The 21,012-nt window shown below is 51.6% G+C and overlaps 1 protein-coding gene across 2 annotated transcripts in view; it reads left to right on the forward strand.

Moving 5' to 3' along the window:
- The first annotated feature begins 17,856 nt into the window (after positions 1 to 17,856).
- SH2B3 (SH2B adaptor protein 3) overlaps positions 17,857 to 21,012 on the forward strand; it is a 38,510-nt gene continuing 35,354 nt past the window's right edge. Inside the window, exon 1 of one of the 2 annotated variants that reach the window (XM_045041558.1) lies at positions 17,857 to 18,206. The gene's annotated coding sequence lies outside the window, so the exon portion shown is untranslated. The remainder of the gene's footprint in view (positions 18,207 to 21,012) is intronic. The other variant, XM_019814546.3, reaches the window with a different exon arrangement.

The raw sequence follows: 21,012 nt of genomic DNA on the forward strand, positions 1-21,012 counted from the left end.
TGGTGGCTTAGAGCAAAGCAGAGGCAGTGGAAGTGGAGAGGAGTGGTTGAATTCTGGAGCTTACCTGAGAGTAAAACCAGCACAGAGGAAAGTAGGGCCAAAACCCACAGCCTGAAAAGAGACAGATACCTAATGGTATCTGATATTGGCCAAGCCCCTGAATCCAGCTGTTGCAGACGCCATCATAATTCTTCAGCCGGGAAAGGCAGGCTGGAGTTTCCCCGAATGTAGACACTCACCAGATAAGGAACAGGCCAGGCACAAAGGAGTTTTGGTTTTGTGGGGAAAATCTCCCAGAGGTCTGTGCACCTTGGCTCTCAGAGCCCTTTCTGCTACGTTTAGGTTTGTCGTGGGTGAAAGAGGCAGAACTCGGAAAGCAAGAGCCCGGCGTCCTTTTTAAAAAATTCCTTATTGGGGCGCCTGGGTGGCGCAGTCGGTTAAGCGTCCGACTTCAGCCAGGTCACGATCTCGCGGTCCGTGAGTTCGAGCCCCGCGTCAGGCTCTGGGCTGATGGCTCAGAGCCTGTTTCCGATTCTGTGTCTCCCTCTCTCTCTGCCCCTCCCCCGTTCATGCTCTGTCTCTCTCTGTCCCAAAAATAAATAAACGTTAAAAAAATTTTTTTTTTAAATTTCCTTATTATTTATTTTAATTTTAATTGAGATGAAAATCACATAACAAAAAGTTAAGCATTTTATTTGTTTGTTTTATTTTATTTTAATTTTAAGTAATCTCTACACCCAACCTAGGGCTCAAACTCACAACCCCGAGATCAAGAGTTGCATCCTCCATCGACTGAGCCAGCTAGGCGACCCCAAAATTAACCATCTTAGAGTAAACATAATATATAGCATGGTGACTAGTTGAAACACGGTTTGTATAATTGAAATTTGCTAAGAGAGTTGAACTTAAATGTTATCACACACACACACACACACACACACCCAATGAAACACATTGATGAATGTGTTAACTAGAGTAGAGGAATCCTTTCACAATATTTATATATTTCAAAACATCAGCATGTATGCTTTAATATCTTACATTTTATTTGTCAGCTATACCTCAATAAAGCTGAAATAAATAAAAGAAAAAAGATACGGCTTCCAACTTTAAAAAGTCACCAGCACAAAATAAACAATTCAGTGAAATTGAGTACATTCATGATGTTGTATAATAACCAACACTCTCTAGTTGCAGAACATTTCTGTCACTCCAAAATAAAACCCCACATCCATCAGCAGTCACTCCCCGTTCTCCCCTCCTCCTAGCCCCTTGGCAACCATCAATCTACTTTCTTTTTTTTTCCCCCTGGAGGTAGTGTTGACACACAATGTTACATTAGTTTCAGGTGTACAACATAGTGATTCAACAACTCTGTACTTCTGCTCTGTTCACCACAAGTGTAATCACCGCCTGTCACCATGCAACACTGTTGTTTTTTTTTTTAAGTTTATTTACTTATTTTGAGAAAGAGCTCGCGCATGCACACAGGTGAGGGGGCAAGGGGCAGAGAGGGAGGAAGAGAGGGGCCCCTGGGTGGCTCAGTTGAGCATCCGACTGCAGCTCGGGTCAGCGTTGGCCGCAGCGAACAGCTGAGCATCTTTGCAGCTGGGAATTGGGGAAGCTGGAGAAGGGGCCGTGATTCAGAAGTCTGGAAAGGGGAATTGGAGAACGAGAACTGGGATGGCTGCCATCACCAGTCCTGATGATTTTACCTCCAAACCATGTCCGAGTCCGTCACTTCTCCATCTCTGCCACCACTTCCCCGTCCCAGGCCACCATCAGCTCTCACCAGGATGACTGCCGTAGCCTTCTCTCAGTCCCTCGTCTGCCCCTCCAGCCCCTGAACCTGCTGAATTCATTTTCCACTGAGGGAATCCTAGTAAAACTTAAGGCACACCAAGTTATGGGACCCTTCTGCTCAAAGCCTTTCCGTGGCTCCCCACTGACTCAGGAGCAAGTACACCACCTTCCTGTGAGTGACAAGGCCCTACTCGTCCTAGTCTCTGCCCACCCCCCCCCCCCACCTCTAGCGCTTAGATGCGTGGTTTCCTATCCCCACTCCCTCAGCTTCAGCCACCTGGCTTCCCTCTGCTCCCACAATGCACCATGCTCTGGGCCTCTGCACATGTGGCTCACTTCCAGGCCCCTCTCTCACATCCTCACTCAGCCATTGCCTCTTCCAGGCGTGTGACCCCAACCCCACCCCACTGAGTCCAATGCCTTTGTTTCCTCCAGTCATTCCTTCCAACATTTATCGAGCATGACTGTGTCCCAGGCACAAGGGATATAAGTTAAAAAGACAGACAGGGGGCACCTCGGTGGTTCGGTCGATTAAGCACCCCACTCTTGATTTCAGCTCAGGTCATTATCTCATAATTCGTGAAATCGAGCCCCACATCAGGCTCTGTACTGACAGCTTGGAGCCTGCTTGGGAATCCCTCTCTCCCTTTCTTTCTCTGCCCCTCCCTCCCTCAAAATAAATAAAAATAAGCTTTAAAAATAAAATTTAAAAAAATAAATAATTAAATTAAATTAAATTAAAATAAATTTAATTTAAAAAAAGGACACGTACATGCAAGTTCATAGCGGCAATAGTCCCAATAACCAAAAGGTGAAAGCAATCCAAGTGTCCATCAGTGGGTGAATGGACAGGGGTGCCTGGATGACTCAGTGGGTTAAGTGTCCAACTTCAGCTCAGGTCCTGATCTTACAGTTCATGAGTTTGAGCCCCTCATTGGGCTCTCTGCTGTCAGTGCAGAGCCTGCTTCAGATCCTCTGTCCCCCTCTCTCTCTGCCCCTACCATTCTCCATTCTCTCTCTCTCTCTCTCTCTCTCTCTCAAATAAATAAACATTAATGGGACACCTGGGTGGCTCAGTTGGTTGGGCATCTGACTTCAGCTCAGGTCATGATCTCACAGTTTATGAGTCCAAGCCCCGCATGCTGACAGCTTGAAGCCTGGAACCTGCTTCAGATTCTCTCTCTCTCTCTCTCTCTCTCTCTCTCTCTGCCCCTCCCCTGCTCATGCTCTGTCTCTCTCTGTCTCTCTCGCTCTCAAAAATAAAAACATTTTTTAAAAATTAAAAAATAACAAAATAAGTAAACATTAAAAAATGGATGATGGGTAAATAAAATATGGTACATCCATTAAATGGAATATTACTCAGCCCTAAAAAGGAATGGAGTTCTGGGTCATCTGGCTGGCTCAGTTGGTAAAACACACAACTCTTGATCTTGGGGCTGTAAGTTTGAGCCCATGTTGGGTGTAGAGATTACTTAAAAATAAAATATTTAAAAAACAAATAAAAATAAATAAAATGGTCAATTTTGTGCCATATGAATTTCACGTCAATAAATTGTTTTTTAAAAAGAGAGAGGGGGACGTCTGGGTGGGTCAGTCAGTTAAGGTCTGGCTTCGGCTCAGGTCATGTTCTCATGGTTCGTGGGTTCAAGCCCCGCATCGGGCTCTGTGCTGACAGCTCAGAGCCTGGAGCCTGCTTTGGATTCTGTGTCTCTCTCTGTCTCTCTGTCCCTCCCCTGCTCACACTCTGTCTCTGTCTCTGTCTCTCAAAAATAACAAATAAATGTTAAAAAATTTTAATAATAAATAGAAAAGAAAAAGAGAGAGAGAGAGATAGACAAGTGCTCCTGCCCTCCCTTATCAGAGTGGGAAGAAAATGAAGCAACACTCATACAATACATTAGATGAAGTTAGCAGTCAAGGAAAAAAACAAGGAAAGGGCAGAACATAGGAATTGTGAATGACATTTTGCCATTTTAGCTTGGAGGAGCCAAGGAAGACCTCCCTGAGAAAGCGCTTTTCAGTAAAAACCTGAAGAAAATAAGGTCACAAGCCATGCAGATATCCAGAGGGAAAAGCATTCCTGGCAGAGGGAACAGCAAATGCAAAAGCTCAGAGGCAAGAAACATCTCAGAAGCCTAGGAGATGAGGAAGAACTCATAAGGAGGCAAAGGGGCACATGAAGTAAGAGAAAAAAAAAAAAAAACAGGAGAAATCAACTGTAGGCAGTGTACTTGGGTTTGATGACTCTGTGCCTAACCTGTGACACTATCCCGACCTCCGTTAGAAGATGGGTCCACGAGGGCAGGGAGTTTGGTCTGCTTTGCTCGCAGCGCCTGGCACAGTATTGGGCACATAGTAGGTGCTAGGTTGACTCAGGGCCTGAGCCGGTCCTCCTGTGAAGGTGCCCACGGGACCTGCCATCTTGTATCCAGATCTCGCCTCCCCTCCTTGGCTCCGTCACCAGCAGGGGAAGACCGAGCTCCAAGCTGGGGTCTGAGGCAGAGATTCTTTCCACGGCGGCTGCCCCACCCCAACAGTGGGCAGGACCAGCCAGCCCCAAGAAGGAACTGAAACTGTCCTTCACCACAGCACACTGGCCTGGCACACCGCGCACCCGGGGGCACGTGGGGGGAGGGGAGGGGAGTGACAAGAAGGGCTGGAGTCCCCGCCTCCAAGGGCCCCTCCTCCCGTATATGTGCACCACCAGGCTGAGGCTGGGTCCTGAGTGGGAGCGAATTTTGCCGAAGGCATAGAGACCTGGAAGGTCTTGCCAGTTCGCTCCATAGCATTGCCAACTCCTCTCCTCATCCCCTCCCTCTCGTATGGGGGCTCTCTTTCCTCCCTCCCCAAATCCTCTCCTGGCCGCTGACCCCCCAAATTCCTGAATCCTTTCTCCCAAGGATTTAAACCTCCTCTGAGTTTCGCCTGCTCGTTAGTTAGTTAAAAGTAGGCTCAAAAAAAAAAAGTAGCCTCCACACCCAACTTGGGACTTGAACTTGCGACCCTGAGAACAGACTAGAGTGTCTCGTAGTGCTCACCATTGTATCCCCAGTACCCGGAACAGTATCTGGCACGTAGTAGGGGCTCAAGAGATCTCAGCCCAATGGGCAGAGTGTTTTCCTGCCCCTGAGGAGCCCCAGCTTCTTGCGGCCTGCCCGACACCCGGGACTCCACACTTCCAACCCCAGGACCACATCCTTGTCTCCCGTTTCAGGCAGGAGAGGCCCATGAGGAAGCTTTGTGGGGTAGGGTTCCCGGGAGGACCCACTGGTGTTCTCCGGCCCGGGAGGACCCACTGGTGTTCTCTGGCAGGAGTCCCTCAGTTGCTAAGTGGCTAAAAGCTGCACACAGACAGACTTCAGCCAAAGAAGAATTGAGTGACTCACGTGGTGAAGAAGTCTGAGAGTAACTGCTTTTCAGGTCTAGATGTAGACATTATCGTTAGGACTCTGTTTCTGTGCCTCTGAGTTTTGCTTTGCTCTGAGTGTATTCATTCTGAGGCAAGATCGCTCTCCAGAAGCTCAGAGCCTATGTCCTCCCAGCTCTAAAATTTTAGAGTGGTATAAGACATTTTCTTATCGGACTGTTCTGCCTGAGCCTGGAATCGATTGTCCCTGGCCCTGTGGGTTCACCTGCCCGTCCCTGAACCGATCATTGGCGCAGGGACAGGAAGGTCAGCCCCAGGGGCATCCCGAACTGAGGCTGCTCGGAAAATCAGGTGCCGCCACCACAACAAGGGCAAGTCAGGCAACCACCCCGATGGCTCCCACTCGTGGGCAACGTCCCAAAGCTGAAGAGAGCCCAGCTTGGGACCCAGCTGCTCTGTGCCCACCCCTCCGCCCTTAGCTTCCTACTTCTGCTTCTTCTAAGAGTATTGCTGAACACTTCCCTCCCTCCTCTCCTCCTCTCTGCTCCTCCTCTCCTTGGCCCTGTGGCTTCTGCTGCCTCAGAGAGGTGAAGTAACTCGCCCACGGTCACACAGCCAGCATATGTGGCAGAGTCCAGAGGCGTACCCAGGCAGCTGACCCCAGAGTCCTGCTCTTGGCCCAGGAGTAAGCCATGGCCAAGGTGGTCCCCCTAGCCCAGCCCCGGAGAGCCCTCAGAGGACGCTGCAGCCTCTGCCCTCAAGTTCATGCCTGCGCGGTGGCTCCATTCCTCCCTCCCCGGTAGCCACTTTCTACCCCTCTCTGTGTGTCTCCGGGTCTCACTCTGCAGAAGGACCTGCCTGCCTTGTGGCCATCTGTGAGCAGGGAGCTCCCGCTTGACAACTGCCCGCGGGTCCTTTGGCTCACCCTGAAGCCAGCTCAGTCGCCTGATGCTGGCAAGGCCTCGTGGCCACAAGCATGGTCACTAGGGTCTCAGAGCCACCCCGGCTGGCCTGCAGATGAGGAGTGGCCCACACTCATGTCAGATCCTCTGGGACACCCCCAGCCTCTGCCACTCTGGGGCGAGGAGACCAACTTCCCAGCCTCCAGGAGCCCGTTGTGGGGTTAAGACTGACCTTTGGGGAGTAGAGGAATAGAGAAGACACATCTCCAAAAGCCCTCCAAAGCTCACTCCTGTAACTAATGCTTTTTTTTTTTTTTTTTAACATTAAAAAAAAATTGAGGTAAGAAACGCCTGGGTGGCTCAGTTAAGTGGCCAACAGGCTCGGGTCATGATCTCGTGGTCCGTAGGTTCAAGCCCCTTGTCAAGCTCTGTGTGGACAGCTCAGAGTCTAGAGCTGATTCGGTGTCTCCCTCTCTCTCTGGCCCTCCCCCACTCATGCTCAGTCTCTCTGTCTCTCTCTCTCTCTCAAAAATGAATAAACATTAAAACAAATTGAGGTGAAATTCACACAACATAAAATCAATCATTTTAAAGTACAATTCAGTGGCATTTAACACATTCACAATGTACAACCACCACAGCCATCTAGTTCCAAAACATTTTCATCCCCCAGAAACAAGACCCCATACTCGTTAGCAGTCACTCCCCGCTCTGCCCTCCCCCGACCCCTAGCAAACGCTGATCTGTTTTCTGTGTCTATAGATTTACCTCTTCTGCAGATTTCACATAAATGGAATTCACAATATGTGGCCGTCTGTGTCTGGCTTCCTTCACTCAGCACATTGCTTTTGTTGTTCTTTTGTTTGTTCTAAGTAATCTCCACGCCCGACGTGGGGCTCAAATTCACGACCCTGAGATCAAGAGTTGCAGGGTATCTTGACTGTGCCAGCCAGGCGCCCCTCACTCCGCATATCGTTTTGGGAGTCGCCCATGGCGTATCGAATGTCAGTTCTTCCTTTTCATAGCTAAGATAGATCACATGTTGTTTGTCCATTCATGGACGTTTGGGTTGTTTCTACCTTTTGCCTACTGTGGATACCGCTACTATGAACGTTCATATGCAATGTCTGAGTACCCGCCATCGACTCTTTTGGCAACAGTTTGCTGCCTCTTTTAGTGTCGCTGTGGGAGGGTAGTATCACACTGTTCTCAGTCACCTGCTCCTCGGCGTAAAGGAAGGACTTGAGAACAGGTGGAGCTAACAGTAATCAGCATCACTGAGCGTCCCGGGCTACGTGCTGTACGCACAGAGCCTCATTTAATCTTCACAAATACTTTGTGAGGTAGGTACTAGCCTCATCCCCATTTCGCACAGGAGCAAACTGAGATGTAGAGAGGTCAGACCAGCACGACGGGGGCAGAACCGAGGCTCCCGTAACAACTGCGTGCTTTGGAATCACCACCCACCAATGCTGGTTTAGGACCCTACTTTTCTTTTGGTCTCAACACAATATTTTGAAGCACCTAACGTGTGCAGGATTTGTGCTGCATGCCAGAGATTCAAAGGTGAGCCAACCATCAGCCTCACCCGCCAAGAGCTCAGAGTCTGGGGGGGCATGCACACAGATGAATGAGTATTTGCACCTCAAGGGACAAACCCCCGATCCCTCAGAGGTCTGACAGAGAGGACGCCAAAGGAGGCCAGAAGAGGCAACACCCTCAGGGAACAGGAGTAGACTTCAGGCACGGGTCGCATTTCAGGTGGTTTTGAAGGATGTGTAGGAGTTTGCCAAGCAGAGGAAAAGGAAAAGGAGTGTCAGGCAGTAAGACTAGCATGGGCAAAGTTCTGGAAATATTGAAGCAAAGAACAGAAAGAAGTCTGGTTTGGTTACAGCATAGCCAGAGCGTAGGACATTTGATACATTGTGGAGAGAGCAGATCCTGAGGATGAGACTGTGAAGGGGCTTTGGTGTGTCAGGCTGAGGTTTTGAATTTTAGTCAGAAGGTAATAGCCTTGGAGGGTTTAGAGCAGGGGCGAGACATGGCACATAATCAAATTTGTGCCTTGGAAATTCAGAACAACAATAACAACGACAACAACAGCATTTATTGAGCACTTACCACGTGGCAGGGACTTTCACATGAATTATTTTGGCTTAATTTTCACTACAATCCTGTGAACTAGGTTCATCCCTTATTCATGTTTTACAGCTGAAGACACAGGCTCAGAGAGCCCAAGTCACTCGCCCAGGGTGACCCAGGAGTAAAGAAGCCAGCCATTAAACCATGTCCCCAGTCCGTGTTCTCGACCTTGGTGGCCGTTTAATAGTGAACGGGAGGCATCAAACTTGGATCCCGGGAGGCTTCCAGGAAGGCTTGGCCCCATCCCAGGAGGAGGGGCCCAGCACTGGGCCTGCTAGACTGGGGTCCTCAAGGCTGCTCAGGAAGCCGCTCCCCAGCCCGCCATCACCCCCCAAAGCGGCCACCGGGGGGCGCCAGAGCCCCTCGCAAGTCGGCCGCCACAGCCGAGGGCGCGGAGCTCGCGCCCCGGAAGCTCGTGCGCCCCACGCTGATCCTCGGGCAGGGGTGGGACCGCGGGAGTAACTAGATTGTGCATCCTCTGCAGAGCCATTACGGCCTTTAATTACCAGGATTGGAAGTGAATAATTATCTGCGAGGCCTCAGGCCACTGAGTCACTTCCCCTCCAAAACCAGATTCCCTGGGCGGAAGAGGGGGCGGCTCGCAGCTTCCCAGGCCGGCCCAGGTGGGAGCCCTTGGGGTAGGCGCGGGGCTCAGGGCCGCAGCTGACGACCGTAGCCACGGTCAGAATTCTGGAGCCTAATTGCAAATGCCTGCGGGGCCACTTACCAGCCCTTGTGACTTGCACAGGCTACTTCACAGCTCTCTTGCCTGTTTCCTCCTCTGTCAAAAAAACCCCCCCAAAAAACCAACATTCTTTCCTTCATACAGCTGTTAGGAAAATTAAATCGCGAACCCATGGAAAGCCCTCAAAATAGTGCCCACACATGGTGCCCTAATAATGTCTAATTCTGCTAGGACTACCATTATTATCGTGTCGCAGGTTGAGCCGGGGTTCTGCCATCAGATAGGCCTTGAGTGCAGACCACCTGCTTCAGTCGCTTTGTTGCGCGACTTTGGGCACACCATTTCACTGCCTTGTGCCTCAGATTCCTCATCTGAAAAAATGGGGAAATTCCTAGCAAACCGCTCACAATGGGGAGGATTACCTGTGATGGTCTCAGCGTGGCGCACACTTCCAGAAATGGAGTCCAGATTGTAAAAACTGTTCATCCTTTTCTCAGGCAAGAATTTGGGGCAATGTGAGAGGCGAAGGCACTGGGAGGGCAGAAAAGGGAACCAAAGCGGAGGGAAGGAAGCAGAGGCACGGGTGGCCTCAGGCACCTGCGTTGGGCAGATGACTCCCCTTGGCCCAGGGATCCCGCCAGAGAGTTTGGACTGCCCAGGCGGAAGGAAGAAGGGCCCAGCTATATAATCCTTTTCTGGCCAAGGACCCTGTCTCCTGAATCTCCCAGCCTCAGTTGGGTCCTGATGGGTGGAGAAAGGGTTGGCTGGGCACGCCCAAAGCCATCTTGAGTTCTGTATTAGTTTACCGTTGCTATGTAATAAGTTACTGCCCGACGTAGTGGCCTGAAATGGTAAACATACACTATTTCATACAGTCAGAAATTTAGGAACAGCTTAGCTAGGTGCTTCTGGCTCAGGGTCTTTAATGGGGTTGTAGTCCAAACAGGGGCTGGGCTTCCCCTCGTCTGAAGGCCTGACCAGGACTGGAGGGTGCTGGCAGGAGGCCTCAGTTCTTGCTATGTGGGCCTCTCATAAAGCTGCTTGAGTGTCCTCATGACGAGGTGGGAGAAAAAGACGCGGGGCCAGACGGAGATGGAAAGTGACAGCCACAGGGAGGATCTGTGTTAGGTTTGGTGGTCGGGGACCTCTGGGGAGTGAATGAAGGGAGGGATGGAAAGGAAAGATCTTGTGGAAGGGTTTTCTGGGCAGAGGGAATAGCCCGTGCAAAGGCTCTGAACTGGGAGCATGAAGGTGAGTTTGAGGGACGGTGAGGAGCCCAGTGTGTTCCAACTGTCATTTGCTGACTAACCGTCAGCATGCAGAGCATTCACTGAGCACATCTGCTAGGGAGTCAGTGTCCTACACAATCTCCCTTCCCTTTGCCCAACTACTGTTATACCCATTTTACAGACTAGCGGCACTGAGGCTCAGAAAATGGAAGTCTCTTGCTAGAGGTCACACAGCCCAGGCCTGGGAAACTCCAGCCCCAGCTGTCTTATCCACTGGGGGAGAGGAGGGGGGCGCTTAAACCTTTAGTCCATTGCGTTCTGCCCCTGGCCACCCCGAATTCACATCCTTTATGCACGCAAAGTGCATTTATTCCATCCCAATAGCCCCCAAATCTTAACTCATTCTAGCATCATTTCGAAAGTCTAAAGTCCAAAGTTTCACCTAAATCAGTTATGAGTGAGACTCAAATTCCTCTCTAGCTGTGAAAGCCAACGTGTTTCCAAAATACCGTGGTGGGACAGACGTTCCCATTCCAAAAGGGAGAAACAGGAAGGAAAGGAGAGACAAGACCCCAGCAAGTCTGAAGCCTTAAGGCTCCCAAATAATCCTTTTTGGCTAGCTGCCCTGCTGTGCAGGCACACTAGGGCTGTGGTCCCTCCTTCCAGACCCTCTGGGGTGGGGGATCCTGCCTTCTTGACACACTGAGGTGGTGCTCCGGCCCCCAAAGATTTGCTGGGCGGGGCTGGGCCCCTAAAGCTCTGTATTGCTTACATGAGTACTTTCAGCCCTCCGGGGCGGGAATCTCTGGAATCGGACACAGGAGGCTCTACAGCCTGGAGTCATGATGGGGTCCTGCTCCTGGGACTCTGCTGGGCATTGACTTGGAGGGGGCTCTCTGCTGTGGCCCGAGCCAGAGGTGGCCCACCGCCTGGGCTGTGCATGGGCAGCTCCTCCAAAATCTGGGTGGAGGCAGCCATACCCCCACAGATTTGCTGGGCACAGCACCCACCACTGGAGGCCTTCTGGAGCCACAGTGGGGCAGTGGATGGTGGGGGGGGGGGCGAAGCCGCAGCCCCTCCCTTGAAATCCTCCTGCCACCCAGACCCTTGGTGACCTTCAAAAGGTCTCTGGGGTCATTCTTCCAACGTCTTAGGTCCCCTCCGTAGCTCTCCTCTTCTAGGTCTCCAACAGAATCACCCTTCATGGTCTATTCAGGGCACCCCCAGACTCTCCCAGCCTCTGCCCACATCACCGCGAGCCGAAGCTGTTTCTACACTTTTAGGTGTTTGTTAAAGCGGTTTTCCACTTCTTAGTACCAGTTTTCTGTCTTAGTCCATTCAGATTACCATAACATAATAGCATGGGCTGTGTGGCTTTTTTTTTTTTTTTTCAGTGTTTATTTATCTTTGAGACACAGAGACAAGCATGAGCACAAGGGGCGGGGCGGGGGCAGAGAGAGAGGGAGACACAGAATCTGAAGCGGGCTCCAGGCTCCGGGCTGTCAGCACAGAGCCCAACGTGGGGCTTGAACCCACAAACCATGAGATCATAACCTGAACTGAAGTCGGATGCTTAACCAACTAAGTCACCCAGGCGCCCCCGGGCTGTGTGGCTTCTAAGCACCAGAAATGTATTTCTTATAGTTCTGGAGGCTGAGAAGCCCAAGATCAAGGCCCTGGCAGATTCAGCGTCTGGTGAAAGTCTCCTTTCTGGCTCATGGGTGGTGCCTTCTGGCTGTAACCTCTCCTGAGAGCAAAATCAGAGAGGGATCTCTTTGGGGTCCCTTTTATAATCCCATGCGTGAAGGCTCTGCTCTCATGACCTGCTTGCCTCCCCAAGGCCCCACCTCTTAACACCATCACCTCGCGGGGTAGGATTTCAACGGGAGTTTTGAGGGGATATAAACATTTAGTCCACTGCACCAGCCATTGCCCAGCGAGGGGGCAGACCAGGCACCCAGGCCTCATCCCCACCTGTGGGCCACACTTTGTTCCCAGTAGGAAGAGGACAGGTCTGCAGAAGCACATTTCGCGGATGTAGACGCTGAGGCCTCTACTCACTAGCTGGATGAGCTTAGGCAACAGTCTTTACTGCCAAGCTCAGTGTCCTCATCTGTAAAATGGGTGTAAGGGTCTGATGCCTACATAGCTGGTCACTGTGGCCGCCACTCTTCACAACCGCTCCTTGAGGGATGTACAACTCATATCCAATTACAGATTACAATCAACACTCCGTCGAGCATGTGGTATACACAAGTGCGGTCCAAACTCCCATACCCTTACCCTAAGTTTTCTCATCAAATTCTCCCCCACAACCCGATGAAGTCAGCCCTGTGACCGTCCCCATTCTACAGATGAAGAAACTGACGCCCAGAGAGTCCAAGGGATCACCCAGTTAAGAGGATGCAGAACACAGAATTCTAAACCTGTCTGGGTGAGTCCAGAGCCTTGGTTCTTTTTTTTTAATGTTTATTTTTGAGAGAGAGCGAGACAAGAGTGTGAGTGGGGGAGGGGCAGAGAGAGGGAGACACAGACTCCGAAGCAGGCTCCAGGCCTCGAGTTGTCAGCACTCGAGTTGTGACGCGGGGCTGGAACCCACAAACCGCGAGATCATGACCTGAGCCGAAGTTGGACGCTTAACCGACTGAGCCACCCAGGCGCCCCAGAGCCTTCGTTCTTAATTAGGGGTCTCCTCAGACAATGATGTTCTGTCTTTGAAGTAGGGAAATTCTTTTTTGTTAATTTGTTTATTTTGAGGGTGGGGAGGGACAGAGAGAGAGGGAGAGAGAGAGAGTCCTGAGTAGGGCTCCACACGGTCAGCACAGAGCCTGATCTCACAAATCATGAGACTGACTAAGCCACCCAGGTGCCTCTAAAGTGGGGAGACTCTGACCAGGGCTAATGACTTAACTTTTCAGTGCCTCTGTTTTCTCATAATAAAATGGAGAGAATAACAACAATAATAGGACCTAGCCCAGGGGTTTCACAAGACTGAAATGAGTTGACACGTGCACAAAACGTCCCAAGCTGTGTCATTCACTACCGTGATGGCCGGCCACATGCGGCTGTTTAAATGTTAATTCGTTAACCTTACAGAAAGTCAAAATTCAGTTCCTCCGTGACGGGCACCACGTTTCAAATGCTCAAGAGCCTCACGTGGCTAGTGATGAACATCTGGGACAAGTGCAGGTAGCACGTTGCCGTCACCTGTCAGCACTGGGATAGAGCGATGCCTGACAGGAAGCAAGCCTCAAAAGCTGTTAATCATATTATCATTCATCCTAGATCATTAGCTATTATGATCACACTATTATATCTATTACTGTGAATCCTATTCTAGCCTATTGTTATTTTTTTATTTGTTATTTTTAATCCTGTGACTATGAAGTGTTAGTAGTCCTGCAACTGTAACTACAATTATATTATTATGCCACCTTGATTATTACATTTTTTATGGGGTGCCTGGGTGGCTCAGTGGGTCACGTGTCTGACTCTTGATTTCAGCTCAGGTCGTGATCTCATGGTTCCTGAGATCAAGCCCCGAATCAGGCTTTCTCGTGGACAGTATGGAGCCTGCTTGGGATTCTCCTTCTCCCTCTCTCACTGCCCCTCCCTAGCTCATGCTCACTTTAGTCCTCTATCAAAATAAGTAAATAAACTTAAAAAAAAAAAGAAAAGACTTTTGGTCTTCATTTAAAAAAAAATAAAGTTTAAGGGTGCCTGGGTGGCTCCCTCAGTGAAGTGTCCAGCCCTTGATTCTGCTCAGGTCATGACGTCACAGTTCGTGAGTTTGGGATTCTCTCTCTTTCCCTTTCTCTATGTCCCTCCTCTGCTCATGCGTGTTCTCTCTCTCTCAAAATAAATTAATTAATTAATTAAAAAAAATAAAAAATAAAATGAAATTTATATATATATTTTTTAGTAATCTCTACACCCAGGGTGTGGCTCAAACTCACGACCCCTGAGATCAGGAGTCTCAGGCTTTTCTGACTGATCCAGCCAGGCACCCCCATATTTATTATTCATCTTACTACTGTCCTAGTTTTAGTTTGTATTTATTGTTATTAATCCTGATACCATTAGCTACTATTATTACTATTAATCCTAGACCTGTTATTATATTTGTTGTCACTACTAATATCCTATTGTTATTTTATATTTACTATTAATTCTATAATAGCTAATAGTAACGTTTGTTTGTTTGTTTGTTTGAGAGAGGGAATGTGAGCAGGGGAAAGAGAAAGAAACTTCAGCAGGCTCCACATCCAGCACAACCCTGAGACCATGACCCGAGATGATTTTTTTTTAATTTTTTTTTAATGTTTATTTATTTTTGAGACAGAGAGAGACAGAGCATGAATGGGGGAGCATCAGAGAGAGAGGGAGACACAGAATCTGAAACAGGCTCCAGGCTCTGAGCTGTCAGCCCAGAGCCTGACACGGGGCTCGAACTCACGAACCATGAACTCATGACCTGAGCCAAAGTCGGACGCTCAACCGACGCAGCCACCCAGGTGCCCCATGACCTGAGATGATTAAGAGTCAGACACTCAGGGACGCCTGGGTCGGTTGGTCGTCCGACTTCAGCTCAGGTCATGATCTCACAGTTTGTGAGCTCCAGCTCCATGTGGGGCTCTGTGCTGACAGCTCAGAGCCTGGAGCCTGCCCGGGATTCTGTCTCCCTCTCTCTGCCCCTTCCTAGCTCATGCTCTGTCTCTCTCTGTGTCTTAAAAATAAATAAATGTTTTAAAAAATTAAAAAAAAAAAAAAAAGAAAAAAGAGTCGCTCAACCAACTGAAACACCAGGGGCCCCCTATTATTATTATTATTATTATTATTATTATTTATTTATTTTACTCAGGGCTTATCATGGTAATCCCTATTATTATTTTTAATGAGACCTATTACCTATTGTTCATATTATTATTTTATTGTTACTGCTCCCATTATTATTAATTCTGTGCTGGTTATTGTTATTACTATCAGTTGTTAATATCACTGTTAACGGTATTAATAAGTGTTTACTAATGTTGTCAGTGGCTGCTGTTTCATTACTGTTATTAACGCGGAGAGTCTCCGGTCCCGGAACTTGGCAGCCAGTAGGCGCTCTCGCGGTCAGCGTGGGAGCAAGGGGGGCGGCGGGACCTGCTTGCCGAGACCATCTCACCGGCTTCCGGGGAATTCGGGGAATTCAGATAAACGTCTCACTTTGTGCCCCAGGGACCTGTGAAGTGGGAGGGGCCACGTGCAGCCAACAGTTCAGAGCTGGGGTGCGCTCAAATCTAGGGCAAGGCGACAGAAGTGGTGTTTGTTGTAAACCCTTTGGCTTTCTAAGGAAAAACAGGAACCGAGTGAGAAGTCTCAGTCGCGGAGAGCATTGAAATAATAAACTGGACTCTGGAGGGGACGCCTGGAGAGAAGAAATTAAGCGAGAAGGGAAACCACTTTGGGCCTCTGAGAAATCTGGCACGAGAGAAGGCTTGCACTGTGATTAAAAAGGGGAAGAACCACAAGTCTCCATTTAAGTCAGCAGAACTGCCGTCTGGGCAGTGAGAGGGAAAGTGCTTGTGGCTGGCAGATTTCAGCAACCATTTGACAACTGCTGTGTACCTGGTGCACCAGCTGGCAGCTGTGTGACTGCAGGCAAGTAACTGCTCTCTCTAGGCCTCAGTCTCTCCAGGTGTCTATATATAGAGATACTATTCTGGAGTGATTGGTTTAGGCTTCCCTAATAACACCTCACCCCCCTTGTCCCAAATCCTCAGATGCTACGTGAACGTCACTGGCACACTTTTTAATCGGTTGCCAGCTCAAATCCAAAGCTCGACAGATCTTTCTGCTCAAAAACCCTCCATGGCTCCCTGTTGCCCATTGCCACCAGGATCTTCAAGTCTCTGTGTGATTGGCCTGACTTTCCAACTCCATCTCTTCCCATCTATGAGTGTAGGTATCACCACTGCCTTCTTGATTTTCCTCAAATGCCCCAAACTTTTTCCTACCTCAGGACCTTTGCACTCACTGTTCCTTTGGCCTGGAATGCCCTTCCAGAGCTTTATCATGCCCAGATGCTTCTTGCTATAGGATGGGGGAAAGGGGTGGTGTCAGCTCAAATGTTAGTTTCTCAGAAAGGTATTCCCCCAAGCCTCCTAAGCCCCTTCCTACTGTCTATCCTGTAATTGTTTTATCTTCCTCCCGATGCATTATCCCATTTATTTACGTACTTATGCTCCATGTCCCCTCACCAGAGTGTCAGCTCCGTGAGGGCAGGCATATTTGTGTCTGTCTTGTTTTCTGCTGTGTCTCCAGCACCTAGAACAATGCCTGGCACACTGAAGGCTTTAACAAATATTTGTGGAAAGCACGTTCATTGCTCGTTCCTTCACAGTTATGAGACTTCAAGTATCCTACAGCAGACCAACCCTGATCCCCATCTGGGTAGTCTGGAAATCCCCATCTTCTGGGGAACCCCTTTCTATAGCTCCAAGGGCAGAACCCAAGCCTGATTAACACCCATGTAGCAGTGTTTTCCCTTGGGCAAAGCCCAACGGTAAGTGCTTTAATGCACTGACTCATTTAACCCTCACAGCAACCCAGTGGAGTGGGTACTCTTATTATTTCCATTTCATAGATGAGAAAATTGAGGTATGGAGAAGTCAAGTAATTTGCCCAAAGCTACTAAGAGGGGGAGGCAGCGGACTGGAGGAGTATGTTGTCTGGGAAGGGGTGATGAGGCTCCAGCAAGCTGGGGGCCTAATTGACTGGTTTCCTGTCGTGGGAGGGAGAGAAGAGCAGACATTCCTCTCTTCCCTCCCTCCCTCCCCTGTGTTGGAGGAAGGGCTGGCTGAGTGTATGCTCCACCTGAGACTAGGGGGCACCCCACTGTCAACCTCACCCCATATAAGGCCTGTAGAGAAAATGAAAGCACGGGGGAGAGCAGACTGGGAAGCCCAGGGGGCACGGGTGCCAGCGGCCCGGGAGGACTTCCTGGAGAAAGATGCACTCCTGGGGTGGGGCCCGATAGTAGTGGCCCAAAAGAGGTCGGTCTCCATAGGTACCAACAGTGGCAGGAGCAGAACTGAGAGTGGGGACCGAACCTGAATGGGGTGGGGGTACTAGGGCCGTGGCGGGTCGGCTCAGCGGAGTCGCGGATAGTCGGGGCCGGGCGGGGTTGGGATCCTTCCCCCGGGGGTGATGAAAGCCGTGGTCGCTATTGCACGGACCGATCCCGAGCTTGCAGATAAGGCCTCCCAGGAGGGAGTCGCTGGGGCGCGCTCCTTCGAGGCCAAGAGACTCTGCCCAGCCCCGCCCCCAGGCCCGCCTTTCCTCCATCTGGCCCCGCCCCCGCAGCGCTGAGGCACCTGGGGGTCTGCAGGAGCTAGGTGGGTGGGACTAAGGTTGCCCCGCCCCTCGGTAGTTCATTCCCTTCTTTAGTCCTCGGGATGCGAAATCGGGTAGGCGAGGTGTGGGCGTGGCTCGGTAGGGCCCCGCCTCTTTCCAGGCTCGAGTTTGAGACCCCTGGGCACGGTCGGCCGCGGAGGAGGAGGATTGATGGGCGGGGCCAGGTCCGACCCCGCCCTCAGGGGCTGTCTCCCTCCGGCCGATCTGGCTCTCGGGCGGGCAGGGGCGTGGTCTCCTGCAGCCCCGCCCCACTCTGGCCCCGCCTCCACCCTGGCCTCCCTCCCCCGTCGGGCTCCGCTTGCACAGCCGGTTCCTCTTTACATAACGGCGCGGGGCGGCATGGGCTCGGGCCACCGCCTCCGCCCGGCCGCCCGCCCGGACTGTCGCGGCCCGTGGTGGCGACGGCGGCGGCAGCAACAGCAAAGTTTCTCCGGTGGCGGCCCGGGGGCGCATCCTCCCGCAACTGTCAAGCGCTGGCGGCGGAAATGATGAGGCGCTGGCCATTTTCCGAGCCCGGGTTTCCTGCCTGAGCCCCGCTCAAGCGAGTCGCGAGCCAGGAGCCGGCGCGCGGGAGAGAACGCGCCCGGGGCGGGGGCCCGCCCGCCCCCTCGGGATTTCGGGGGGCCGGGGGCGCGCGACGCCATGGGCCGGCCGGGCCCGGACCCCCTCTGTCTCAGGTAAGCCCGCCTTTCCCAGCGCTCCTTCCTCTGGGGCTGGGAGGGCTTTAATGGGGGAAGAGGAGGCCCCCTGTCCGGTTCTGCCCGGTGTCTGCGCACTCCCACAACAGCCTGAAATACTGCCCTGCCCCTAACCCGGATGGGGTGTTCAGGGGTGACCCTTCCCCAGCTCCTGCGACACTCTCCCCGCCGACACCCCCACCCACACACGTGTTGGGGATGTTATAGGGGAGGCAGTGGGAAGGCGCTGAGAGGGTATGGTTAATACCCCCAGTCTACCTTCTCTTAAAGTAGCCCGGTCAGTTGAGAGCAACAGTCCCCCCTCAACATGTGCCTGGGGAGGAGAGGTCTAGGGTCAAGTTCTTGGACCTTGAAAGTGAAAGTAGTCAACTAAGGCTATGAGGATGGAAGAGCCCTCTGGGAGTGGGGCCACCTGCCCCTGCCCCTCCCCACTCTCCCAGCCCAGGGCCATGTGGCTAAGAGGGTATCTCTGGATGCTAGAAGCCCGCCGTCACAGTCCCCACATCTCAGAGGTGGCCCAGGCCAGGTGCCCCCAAGCCACTGAGTCCGGAGTTTCACAGGGTTGGGAGCCCCACAGCTCAGGTCTCTTTGAGCTGGTGCCCTCACACCCCAGACCTGGAGCTCAGGTGAATCCTCCCATCAAAAAAAAAAAAAAAAAAAAGGATGCAGAGGAGGCCTTGTCTTATAGGTCAGCGTGCCTGGGAGGGTAATTTCAGAGGCCTTTAATGCCTGGTGCAGAAATCCCCTCCCTTCCCTCCCTCTGACCATGGGGGCTTTTGGGATGATGGGGACTGCATTTGAGGAACTGGGGAGGGGGGTTTGCCTGCCTGTCCCGCTTCTTTTTTTTTTTTTTTTTCCTTCTTTAATTTCCTCATTCTCCTGTTTCTCTTCCCCATTCCCTGCCACGATGATGTAGGTGAGGAGGTCACTGCCTGCAGCTGGAGGCCTCCAGGGAGGGGCATGGCCAGGCCTGATTGAGTGGGAGGAAGTGAAATTGGGCTGCGGGTGGGGGCTTCGGAGCAGAGGGCCTGGCAAGATGATGTCTGTAGGGCCAAGGTCCAGCTTTGGGAGCAGGAGGGGCTGAGACTTGACCCACACCCCCCTCGCCTGGGAGATGAGCATCCCCTGACGCCCACCAGCTGCCAGGCTCAGCTAGGGCAGCCAGCCCATCTTGCCTCCCTGTTTAACGGTCCAGCTGTAGGGCCCCTGCCAGGCGATGGGCACATGGGTCTCCAGGGCTGTGGGCGCAAGTCCTGGCTGGATTTCCCATCACTGACCTGGCTGCCAGAGCGGAACAGCTCCGGAGGCTCTCTGGGACCTGCGGGGGCTGGAGAGCCAGCCCAAATGGGGGGAGAGCAGGCAGAGGCCGCCTGGGCAGGCTGGGGTCAGCAGATGAGAGGCCAGGGCCCGCTTGGGAAGTTGGAAGGGTTTTTAACAGGCTCACTTTTTCTGAGCCTTTTCCCACAACCCTCCTCTGGGAGGGAAAGTCCTTCTGAGCCAAAGGGTGAACATTCCTAGAACTTCTGTGGTCCCTGTGGGCCACAGAGGCAGCCAGCTGGGAAGGGGCTGGACTGAAGTACCAGCTGCTAGGGTCCGAGGACCTTCAGGGACTCAGCAGTGGAAGAGAAAGGTCCTGGAGCCTTAGTTAGGTTCCATTCTCCCGCTGCTTCTATCCAGCTGAAGGCATGGGCAAGTGACACCTGTGAGCCTCAGTCTCTCCCTGCCCCCCCCAACTGTGTGAAATGGGATAATAACAGGTTTGTGGTAGGGATTGAATGAGCCTGAGCCAGTGTGTGCAAAGCATCTGCTACCTGGCAGGGAAAGGGTTCAATTACAGGTGGTGGTGGTGGTGATTTTTCATCACTACCGTCGTTAGCGTTATTGTTACTGGCTGGGAAATGCTTGTTCATCAGCATGCCTTGAAGACCTCCGGCATGTGCAGCTCTGGGGTTTCCTGAGTCTTTGGGAGAAGAATCTGAAGACACAGGCGAGGATGAGGTGATGGGGCTTCTTGGCTATGAGGTCTTGCTTCCCCGTCCCAGCCTCAGTTTCCTCATCTGTCAAGTGGGTGTGATAATCGTACCTCATACTTAGGGTCTTTGGAACCACGTATGAGTGAATTCACAAAGTGTTCAGAACATTTTGATCAGGCGTAGTAGTAGTAAGAATGAGACTGTTGTTGTTTGTTGTGGGTGTCAGCTCTGATTGTTTTCCTTCCTGATCCTCCTGACCCCTGTTCTTGTGAAGACTAGACTTGATCTTTCTCGGATAGATAGGAGTTTCTAATGCAAATCAGATTCTGTAGAACCACTCCAGATATAGTGGTGGCCCTACAGCGGGTCAACCTTTGCTTGCCCTTGGATATCTGGGCCCAGCAGTGCCACCCCAGGACACCCTCCACCTCCTGGATGGAGCCTCCCCAAGGGCAGGGATGGAGGTACTTGGAGGGACCTCCCGGTCCCAGGGCAGCCCACTTTGGCGGTGGGGGGTGGGGCGAGAGGCACATAAGGCACTCAGTGCTGGGCCTCACCTGATAATCGTAGATGGTATTAATATTATTAAATGAGAGGCCTCTCCTGTTAGATTCCCACCTCTCCCTGGTAGCAGCATGGCCTTTGGAGCCAAATCTGGGATCTGCCAGCTTCCAGCTGTGAGGCCTAGGGCAAGTTCCCTGACCTCTCTGGGCCTGATCTGCCCAATGGGGACCAAGAGTGCCAGCCTCTCCAGGGTAAGCCTGGAGTGTATGAGCCTGGCATAGTGTAGGGGCTTGAACTGTGTTGGCTAT

This window comes from Felis catus, chromosome D3, assembly GCF_018350175.1.
Source record: "Felis catus isolate Fca126 chromosome D3, F.catus_Fca126_mat1.0, whole genome shotgun sequence".
In the NCBI taxonomy this organism is placed as follows: domain Eukaryota; kingdom Metazoa; phylum Chordata; class Mammalia; order Carnivora; family Felidae; genus Felis; species Felis catus.